This window comes from Chinchilla lanigera, unplaced genomic scaffold, assembly GCF_000276665.1.
Source record: "Chinchilla lanigera isolate Chin_1 unplaced genomic scaffold, ChiLan1.0 scaffold00034, whole genome shotgun sequence".
Classification (NCBI taxonomy): Eukaryota; Metazoa; Chordata; class Mammalia; order Rodentia; family Chinchillidae; genus Chinchilla; species Chinchilla lanigera.
The window spans coordinates 18,309,855-18,319,794 of NW_004955435.1; the positions used below are offsets into that span (position 1 = coordinate 18,309,855).

General features: G+C 35.5%; 1 protein-coding gene across 1 annotated transcript in view; it reads left to right on the forward strand.

The window, feature by feature from the left end:
* Positions 1–6,730: 6,730 nt before the first annotated feature.
* The window catches only part of Tshb (thyroid stimulating hormone, beta), a 23,351-nt gene continuing 20,141 nt past the window's right edge, over positions 6,731–9,940 (forward strand). Inside the window, exon 1 of the mRNA XM_005389019.2 lies at positions 6,731–6,800. The gene's annotated coding sequence lies outside the window, so the exon portion shown is untranslated. The remainder of the gene's footprint in view (positions 6,801–9,940) is intronic.

Here is a 9,940-nt window from a genome sequence, read left to right on the forward strand (position 1 = left end):
TTTATGTCATTTATGTTGCCTCCTGCTTTCTTTTTTTATTTTAAAAATAAAAGGAGGAAAACATTAACAGACAGACAACATTTTACAAAATAGCAAAAGAACAGTAGAGACAATGCAGAGTTACAAACAAAGTGGTAGGAAATGAACAATGCTTGCTGTGTTACATATTGATATCTTCAAAGTGGTTTCTCATGAAAACAGATAGAGACATGCAATATTGATCAATCAAGGACTCACTGACAGTTTCTTTCAGCAAAGAAATTGAAGACAGTAGATCAACTATGTTAACTATCCTGTATATACATACATACAAAATTTCTTCTTTCCCTTCTCTTTTCCCACATCCCAGTTGCCCTTTACCCTTGAGTGTTTTCCTATCATTTCACAATGTCTATCATACCTCCGAGTTTAAATTAACTCTTTCAGGTGTTACACTAGTGAGACAATGTGGTGCTTGTACATGCAGGTCTGATTTATTTCACTTATGAGTATGGTCTCTAGTTGTGACCATTTACCTATAAAGGCCTCGAGTTTATCTTGCTTTATAGCTGAGTAATATTCCATTATATAAAAGTACCACAATTGTCTTATCCTGCTCTTTAACACCTATCAGCTTTATATTGTTTTTCATTGCCTCATCTTGCAGCTGTTGAATTGTTATTTGCATTTCTTTGTTACTTTTAAGAGATCCTTTCTTTCACAATCACTAGCTGCAATGTTGTCTTCAAGGTCTGAGAGTCTATCTTCCATTTCATTCAAGTGGTTCTTCCAGCTTTCAATGGAATTTTTCATTTCCTGAATGTCTCTTTGACTCTGTTTCATGCTTTCTATTTCTTTCCTATACTGTTCATTCAAGGTTTCCATCATTTTTCTGTGCTGTTCTTTTTTTTTCTTTTGATATTCTTTTGATATTTCTTTTGATATTTTTATTTTGATATTTCTTTTGATTTCTTTTGATATTTTTTTCTTTTGATATTCTTTCATTATGGTTGTCATTTCTTTTTTTACCTGAGCAATTGTTTCTAATCTGATTTCCTGTGTAGCCTCATGTAGTTGGTTTTTTTAGTTTGGTTCCTATCATTTCAGAGATTTCAGATGTGTGACATCCATGTTGATGTTTCCTGGACTTGTTCTGGGTGAGGTGTTTGGCTGAGATTGCATTTTGCTTCTTCTTTTTGTCATTTTCAAATCTGGGGATTCAGGTTCATTCTTGAGATGGTGGTGGGGAGTGGAGCCAGAGGACCTGGTCATCTGGAAAGCTCACTGAGGCTGCCCAAGACCAAGGCCCTTTCCACAGTGGTGGCAGGGGGTGGGGCTGGAGGACTCAGGTCCCTAGGCAGCCCACTGAAGCTTCCCTATTCCAAGACCCCTCTGGATGGTGGTGGTGGGGGTCAGCACCGGAGGATCCTGCAGAGTTTAATTTTGACAATGTAGTCCAGAATAAAATTTATTGATGTTTCTATTTTCACTTTTAAACAACTTCTAAAAATAATTAAATTGTGTTATGTACATGTACATTACCCCATAATGAATGTAATCATTATGTATAGTAACATGTACTATTAAAGAAAATGAACTTCTAAAAAGCCATAATGGAGGCAGGCATGGTGATGCATGACTGTAATCCCAGCACTTGGGAGGCTGAGGCAGGAGGAGCACCACAAGTTTGAGGCCAGCGTGGTCTACATAGTCCAGGCCAGCCTGAGCTACATAGGGAGACCCTGTCTCAAAAAAAGCCATAATGTTAATGAACAATTGTTAAATGTATAATTTATTTATGAAAATTTTGTAAGCTAATTACTAATTGTTGAGTGTATTTTAGAAGTGATTATAGAAAGAAGTCTTTGGTTTAATCTTATTTTTAGGTTGGTGGAAAACTCTTCTTGCCACTCTGTAAGACTGGCATAATCTAATTGAAAAGTTTAGGATAGACTGGGCAGGTGGAACCCAGATTATTAGTCTCTTTCTTGCCTTGGTTCTTCCTATAGTGGTCATGCCATCTGCTACATGTTAGAAGATTTATAAGGCAAGTAAAAAAGATGGCTCTATTGTGAGATAATAAATTTAATTCAGTAGAATATTAGCAAATGCCAGTATTTTATAGAAATAAGTTTTGATAAGTTGGTTGTATATTTTGTGAAGGAAGTTAATTGGCCTTTAAGGGATGTGACTCATATGCTACTATTGAACCTTTGATGTGGCTTTAGTAGCATTGTCTGGACAATAGCCATGTAGGAGTTTTCAGTTGTTGGGTCATTTGTAGCTTTATCTTTAAATGATTTACTGTTTTTATAGAAATAGATTGTGAGTCTAGGTCTTTAGAAGATAGTGAATAAGCTGTGGTGCAAAAACGAGTGAGGATGTATGCATATCCTAGCACTCTGGGAGGCTGCAGCAGGAGAATCAAAGCTTTGAGTCCCCTCTGGAGAGTTAGTGACAGTGAGACAGTGTCTCAAACAAAAAAGTGAGACAGGGGGCTGAGGATGAGGTTCAAAATGAAGATCCTGAGTTCAGTCTCCAGTAACACACACACATACACACACACACACACACACACACACACACACACACACACACACCTTAAAATGTGCACCTGCCATACACTTCAGAAGAGGCGTGAGTTGAGAGGGCCTAGACAAGTACTGTCCATTAAAAACAAAAGCATGTATTACCCACTGTAGCCTGGGAAAGGGTGTAAAACTCAGAAATCATTTTTTGGATATATTTTGAGAGTGGAACCAAAAAGTTTGCCACAGAAAAAGACAAGATGAGGGGAGAAAGAGGCTATAACATTGTGTTTTGAAGTACTGTTTGGGACATACAGAATATGAGACAGCTTAGATTTTCAAGTGGAGTTGTTTACTGGGCTATTGGACAAATGAATCTAGAGTTTCCAAATGGAGAGCTGTTTAGTAATCATTGACATATAGATGCCATTAAAGTACTGAACTGAATGCACTGTTTAAAAAGAATATATAGTTATAGAAGAAAAAGGAATTATAACTGCCTATTGCAGCAGTGGAATGTTTGAAAGTGACCTATTGGTTGTTCAGTAGGGTGTTATTTAATTTCCATGTGCTTATGGAGTTTTTGTGGTTTCTTTTGCCATGGATTTCCAATTTCATTGCACTATGGTCTGATAATATCGGATAATTTCAATTCTTTTGTATTTACTTAAGCATGTTCTGTGGTATAGTATGTGGTCTGTTTTGGAGAATGCTCCATATATAGCTGAGAAGAATGTGTATTCTGATTTTGTGGGGTAGAACACTCTGTAGACATCTACTAAGTCCATTTGTACAAAGGTTTGGTTCAATTCTAGTATTTCTTTGTTGATTTTTTTTTGGGGGGTCTGATTATCTATTTGTTTTTTTGGTACTGGGAATCAAACTCATGACCTTGTACTTGTCAGGCAGGCACTGTGCCACTGAGCTATATCCCCAGCCCTGGTTGATCTATTTGTGACAGTGGGGTGTTAAGGTCCTCCATTATGATTGTGTTAGTGCTTATTTGATTTTTCATATTCACTGTGGGTGGGAATGTAGACTGGTACAATCACTGTGGAAATCAGTGTGGAGATTCCTAAAAACAAAAACAAAAACAAAAAACTAGGACTAGAGGTTCCATTTGACCCAGCTATTCCACTTCTTCATATTTTCCCAAAAGAATTAAAAGCATAATGCTGCAGTGTTATATGCACACCCATGCTTATAGCAGCACAGTTTGTAATATCTAAATCTTAAAAACAACCCAAATTTTCATCAACTGATGAATGAATAAAACAGGTGGTTTTCTTTATACAATGGAGTACCACTCGTCCGCAAAGAAGGATAAACTGGAAACATTTATAGCTAAATAAATAGACTTTGAGACCATACTCTTTAAGTGAAATAAATTGGGAAAATGTATAAAAATCACAGTGTCTGGTGTGAGAAACTGGAAGTGTAAATAAGAACCGAAATATAATAGATATTGTGAAATGGAAATTATTCGAAGGAGAGCTAAGAAGGGTAGGGGAGAAGGAAGGAAGGGAAAAGAAAAAATGAGAAAAGAACGATAAAATGGAAACAAAATGGAAACATAAATAAGAAAGGGAAAGAACGATTGAAGGGAGAGGAGGGGAATGGGAAAAAGAGGAATTAAGATATATCATGTACAGATAGAAATTCCCTATGATGAATGTGATCATTATATCTAAATTGTACTAATAGACTTAATAGAAAAGTGAAAGATAGGGGAGTGTAAACTGACATTGAGAAAGATAGAGGGATTGATGGAAGAAGAAAAACCTCAGGGGTGCAAGGGATCATTGAAGCCTAGAAAACAAAATGATCAAGGAGACAGTATTTCCTTGCACTAAATCCTGTGGTGCAAAAACAAGTGATGGCGTATGCATATAAAACTAGTATTCTCTGCAATAATTGAAGGCAGAAAAAATTAATTGGATTTGGGGTTACCTGAATAATACAATCTCTGCTCTCAATGACTCACAGCCAAGTAACCAATGTTTTTTATACAAACAAATGAATCACTTATAATTAGGTAATTCAACAGTATTCATATGTAAGAGATACAGAGAAGTGAATGATAATAATTTCATGCCATATAATCAGGCTTTTGCAGAGAGAGACAGACTTTGGACATAAATAGTATTACAAGTTATACAAGAACAACAAGATGAAACCAAGGCAAAAGAAATAACAATATAAAGGATGAGATGAAGAGGAGTTAGGAAAACCAAGCCATGCTCTTTTCATGTAGGATTTTGTGTAGTATTATTTTGCAAAATTTAGACATTTTTGGTATGGAAAATGGAACAGAGTTTAAACAAAAGAATACAACTTCATGATTTAAAATATGATATTTTAAATATTACAAAAGATTATGAAGCCTATGGTCTTTTCATTGTGCCATTCATTCTCCCAGTTAAGAAAAAGACTTTTAGGAATATCACTAAGGATAACTGGAACATGGTAAGTCTATTGTAGCTCTTGAAATAGTCCAGGTAAGAGATGCAAAGTTTTCTTTGATCTAAAGTTTAAATTCTACCTAGACTTTTGGATTAGTTCTAATAACTAGCCTAAGAAAAATAAAGTATCTTGTACTTCACATAAATGTAAATTAATGATGTCAAAGAACAAGTTGTTTTGGTTAACATAAAGGTTAGAAATACATTATTCATAAATCAGGCAACCTGAATTCAGTGTAATTAATAGTTCACAGGATATAGTAGTACATTAAGAACTTTAATCAGTGACATAGCAACTGTGGATTAGAAATAGAAAATGACAAATAAGAGAAAGATAAGACAACATTATTTAAGTTATGAGATCATAGAGTTTAGAGCTGAAGGGAACTGATGAGATTTAATTTCAAAAGATGAGTAATTTGAGGGACATAAAATCAATCACAATTAGTTGTAAAATGGTCTTTGACATTTGTGTGCATATACATAATTTACACCAATGCATAAATATGAGTATATAAGAAATTATGTAAATAAAAGTTGAAAATGTATTCTATAGCAAAATATATTCTACAAACTTTTTTTACAACTTCTAACAAAATGATAACTAGTGCCTATTGTTTAATTATTTCAATAAATTTCTGTTTATTTTAACTAAAATTTTTGCTGTTACTTGATATGGCTGCTTATAGTTAAAAGAAGACTGTCTGAGCTATGAGTTGTCACCTCTTCCAATGACTTTTCATAAAATTGATAGCTTTTAAATGAACTACAGTTTCAATAAGTGGGGCATTTATTTTTTTCACTAAAAATATTGCCCATAGTGCTAAATTCTCTCTCAACTTTTAGTAAGTTAAGAACTATTACATTAATGGTTTTCTAGCACTTACAATAGTAACTGGGATTTTAAAATATTATTTACCAGTTTAAAAATGAATATAGTTTATTGGATTATCATATTTAATTAGGTCAAAAGTAATTTTTCAGTCCAGAGTACAGGTGATATATGTCAGTTAGCAGTGTGGGGTTTGTTTGGCTGCCTGAGTTCATAATCCTAGCCCTGCCTTTAAGTTCTGAATAATCTTGCTGTGGCTCAACTTTCTCATCTCTAAAATGTGATGTTATGATAACTAGAGGAAATGAAACACTACACATTTTGAAAGGTGCCTTGCACAAAGAAAGTGTTAATGAGTGTTACTGTATTTTAAAGTTTTATTAACAAAATCAAGATTGTGCATGTACATGAAAAGTGGGCTTTCAGTGAGTGTGAATGAATTTGATTCACTAAACAAGGTGAGAATTGCTGAGAGGGACAGTGAAGAAGGAGTACTGGTACTCAATCTCTAGTACCAGTAGTTCTCTAGCCCCTAGTTCCACGTTGGTCCTGTGGGCTCTGTCTATATCAGAAACTTCTTTCCCATTCTGGAAGTACCTGAAATGTCAGCAGAACCTATATTACCAGGCTGATACTGCTATTAACCATTATTATCACTCACCTCCCACTCCCAGGTTATTTAACTTGGAGGTAACTTGGAGGTTGGAGTTCCTGCAAAGGGACACCTGAGGACTTCTAGAGAGCAGCTCTGGACAGTGATAGGTAGCTACAATGTGTGAAGGACCATATGGTCATGGAGCACGGTCTTGCAACTTCTAGCTCCATTGATGGAGGGCTTTCTTTTTTGTTGAGGTCTGCATCTACTTTGGACGACTACAGATGATAATCTATGACTACAGATGATAATCCTGAGAGTTAAAGTAGTTTTGCTGGAAGGCCAGAGGAAGATGGGCCCAGGATGAGAACCAGTGAATTGCTGTCAGGATCCAGGAAGAGGTTGTAAGTGTGGCATGATCTGTCCCTTCAGATATCTTGTGGCAGGAGGATGTCAGTGATGAGATTTTTGTTTTTAAACAATAGAAGTTTTTTTAGTTGGTGTTTTTTGTGTTTGTGATGCATAACTAACACGTTATGCATGAACCTTGTGGGGAGTTGCTACATACACATATCACATCTTTTTTTTTTTTTTTTTTTTTTTTTTGGTTTTTCTCCGGTACCAGGAACCGAACTCACGACCTTGCGCTTGCCAGGCAAGCACTTTTGCCGCTGAGCTAAATCCCCAGCCCCCACATATCACATCTTAATCTTTTTTGCTTTCTCTTTTCCCATTCCTCCCACCACTCTTCCTCTATCACTGGTTTCCCTTCCCATCTCCAAAAGGTGATAGTCTACCTTCCTATTTCCCGTCATCTTTTATTTTGCTCTTTCAATTATTTATACTTTGGATTTCTCCAAACCATGTAATATTTAATCTTCTATGCCTGATTTATTTCACTTACCATTATGGTCTTAAGGTACATCTATTTTACTACAAATGACTCAAATTTATCCTTTTATATGACAGAGTAGTACTCTATTGTGTATATATACACCATATTTTCTTTACCCATTCATCTGTTGATGGACATATAGGCCATTTCCAAGATTTAGCTAGTGTAGTAGTTCTGCTTTAAACATGGGTGGGCATTTAACACTGTAATATGATGTCTTCAACTCTTTGGGGAAGATATCCAGAAAGAATACAGCTGGGTGGAGTGAGATTTCTTTTTTTTTTTTTTTTTTTTTCAAGAATATCCATACTGATTTCCATAGTGTGTATAGTAGTTTACATTCTCACCAACAAGGTAAAAGTACTGCTTTCCTCCTACATTCTTATTAGCATTTGTTGTTTTTTGAGTTTGTGGTGATAGTCATTCTTTCTGGAATAAGATGGAATCTCACTGCTGTTTTGATTTGCTTTTCTATAATGGCAAAAATGCTGAACAGTTTTTACATTCCTGTTGGCCATTTGTACTCCTCCTTTTGAGAAGTGTCTATTCATTTCAGTTAGCCATGTTTGATTGGATTTTTTTTTTTTTTGGTGGAATCTAACTTTTTGAGTTCGTTATACGTTCTAGATATTAGTTCTTTGTCTGAAGAAGATCTGGGAAAACCTTTTTACATTTTGTAGATTATCTCTTCACTCTATTATTGCTTCCTTTGCTTTGCAGAAGCTTTTTAATTTGATATAATCCCATGTGTTGATTCTTGGTATTATTTCTTGTGTAGTTAGGGTTGTGGGATAGTTAACTGATTGTGTCAACTGGAATAAGCAGTGCCCAGCTAAGTTGGATCAGCACCGTTCTGAGTGCGGCTGAGGGGATTTACTGAAGACAGAGACCCATCCTAGGGTGGCTTATCACCTGAATGGCATGAAGGGGAAACAAGGAACTATTGCTTCTATTTCTTCAGAGGTTCTCCAGTCTTCACCTTCGGCTTCACCTTGGATATCGTCTTTAGTTTAGACTCTTATGCATCTACCACAGACTTTTCAGCCTCCAGGGCAGACCCTTCAGCCTCCTGCTACAAACTCACATGAGGCAGGCATTACAGTGAGCTCCAGGCCTTCAACTGGATGCTTAGGATCTCCAGTGTGTGGACAGACCTTTTGCACTCTTCCGTATCTGATTCTGTGGACAGCCATTGTAAGCCAATCTTGTAAATTCTCATATATTTGTACATCTTGCATTAACTCTATTTCTGTAGTAAGCACTGACTGATACAGGTTCTGTGCAGAGTGTTTGCCTATGCCTGTGTCTTCAATAGTTCATTTTATCTTGTAACAAATTCAGGGTTTCTGTTTTAATAGCTAGGTCTTTGATCCATTTTGACTTTTATTTTAGTAGAAAATGAGTGATATGCATCTGAATTCATTTTCTGCATGTGCATAACCAGTTTTGACAGCATGATTTTACAAGAAGCTATCTTTTCTCTAGTGTGTTTTTGGCTCCTTCGTCAAAGACCAGATAGGGTTGTTTCTGAGTCCTCAATTCTGTTCCATTGATCTACATGCCTGTTTTAGTGCCAGAGCTGTGCTGTTTTTATCATTGTAACTTTATAATATAATTTGAAATCTGAAATTGTGATGCTTCCTGCTTTGCTCTTCTTGTCCAGGATAGCTTTTGCTATTCTTGTTCTCTACTGATTCCATATAAATTTCAGAATTGTGTTCTTATAGATCTTTAAGGAATTCTGTTGGTATTTAATTGGCATTTCATTAAATCTATATATCATTTATTATAATATGGCCATTTTGATGATATTGGTTGTGCCTCTCCAAGAAGAGTGATGTGTCTCCATTTTCTGATGTCCTTTTTTTTTTCAGAGTACTATAATTTTCATTGTAGAGATCTTTCACTTCCTTGGTTAGATCAGTTCTTAAGCATTTCTTTTTGAAGCAATTGTGAATGGGACTGTTTTCTTAATATTTTTCTTCATGGGTTCATTGTTGGTGTACATGGATACTATTGATTTTTGTGTTTGCCTTGTATCCTGCCACATTCATGAATTTGTTCTTCATTCTAGGAGTCTTTTAGTGATATTTTTTGGTCTTCTATAGGATTATGTCATCTGGGGAATAAGAGTAGTTTGACTTCTGCATTTCCTATACGTATCCCTTTTATTCCTTTCTCTTGTTTGATTGCTCTGGTGAAAGTTTCAGGTACTGTATTAAAAGAAGTGGTGAGAATTATTACCCTTGTTTGCTTCCTGATTTTAGAGGAAAAGCTTTCAGGTTTTTCTTATTTAGAGTGTTGTCAGGGATTTGTCATAAACGGCTTTGATCAGTTTGAGATAAAGTCCGTTTATACCTGTTTTCATCAGGGATTTTTTTTAAATCATGAGTGGATGTTGGATCTTGCCAAAGGTCTTTTTCTGCAAGTATTGAGATGAACATGTGATTTTTGCCCTTGGATCTGCTTATGTGATATATTGCATTTATTAATTTACATACATTGAACTGTCCTTGCATCTCTGGGATAAAACCAACTTGGTTATGACATATGATCTTTTTAATGAATTTTTGCATTGTTTACCAGTATCTTGTTAAGGATTTTTACAACTGTGTTCATTAAGGAGATTAGTCTGTAGTTTTCTTTTTT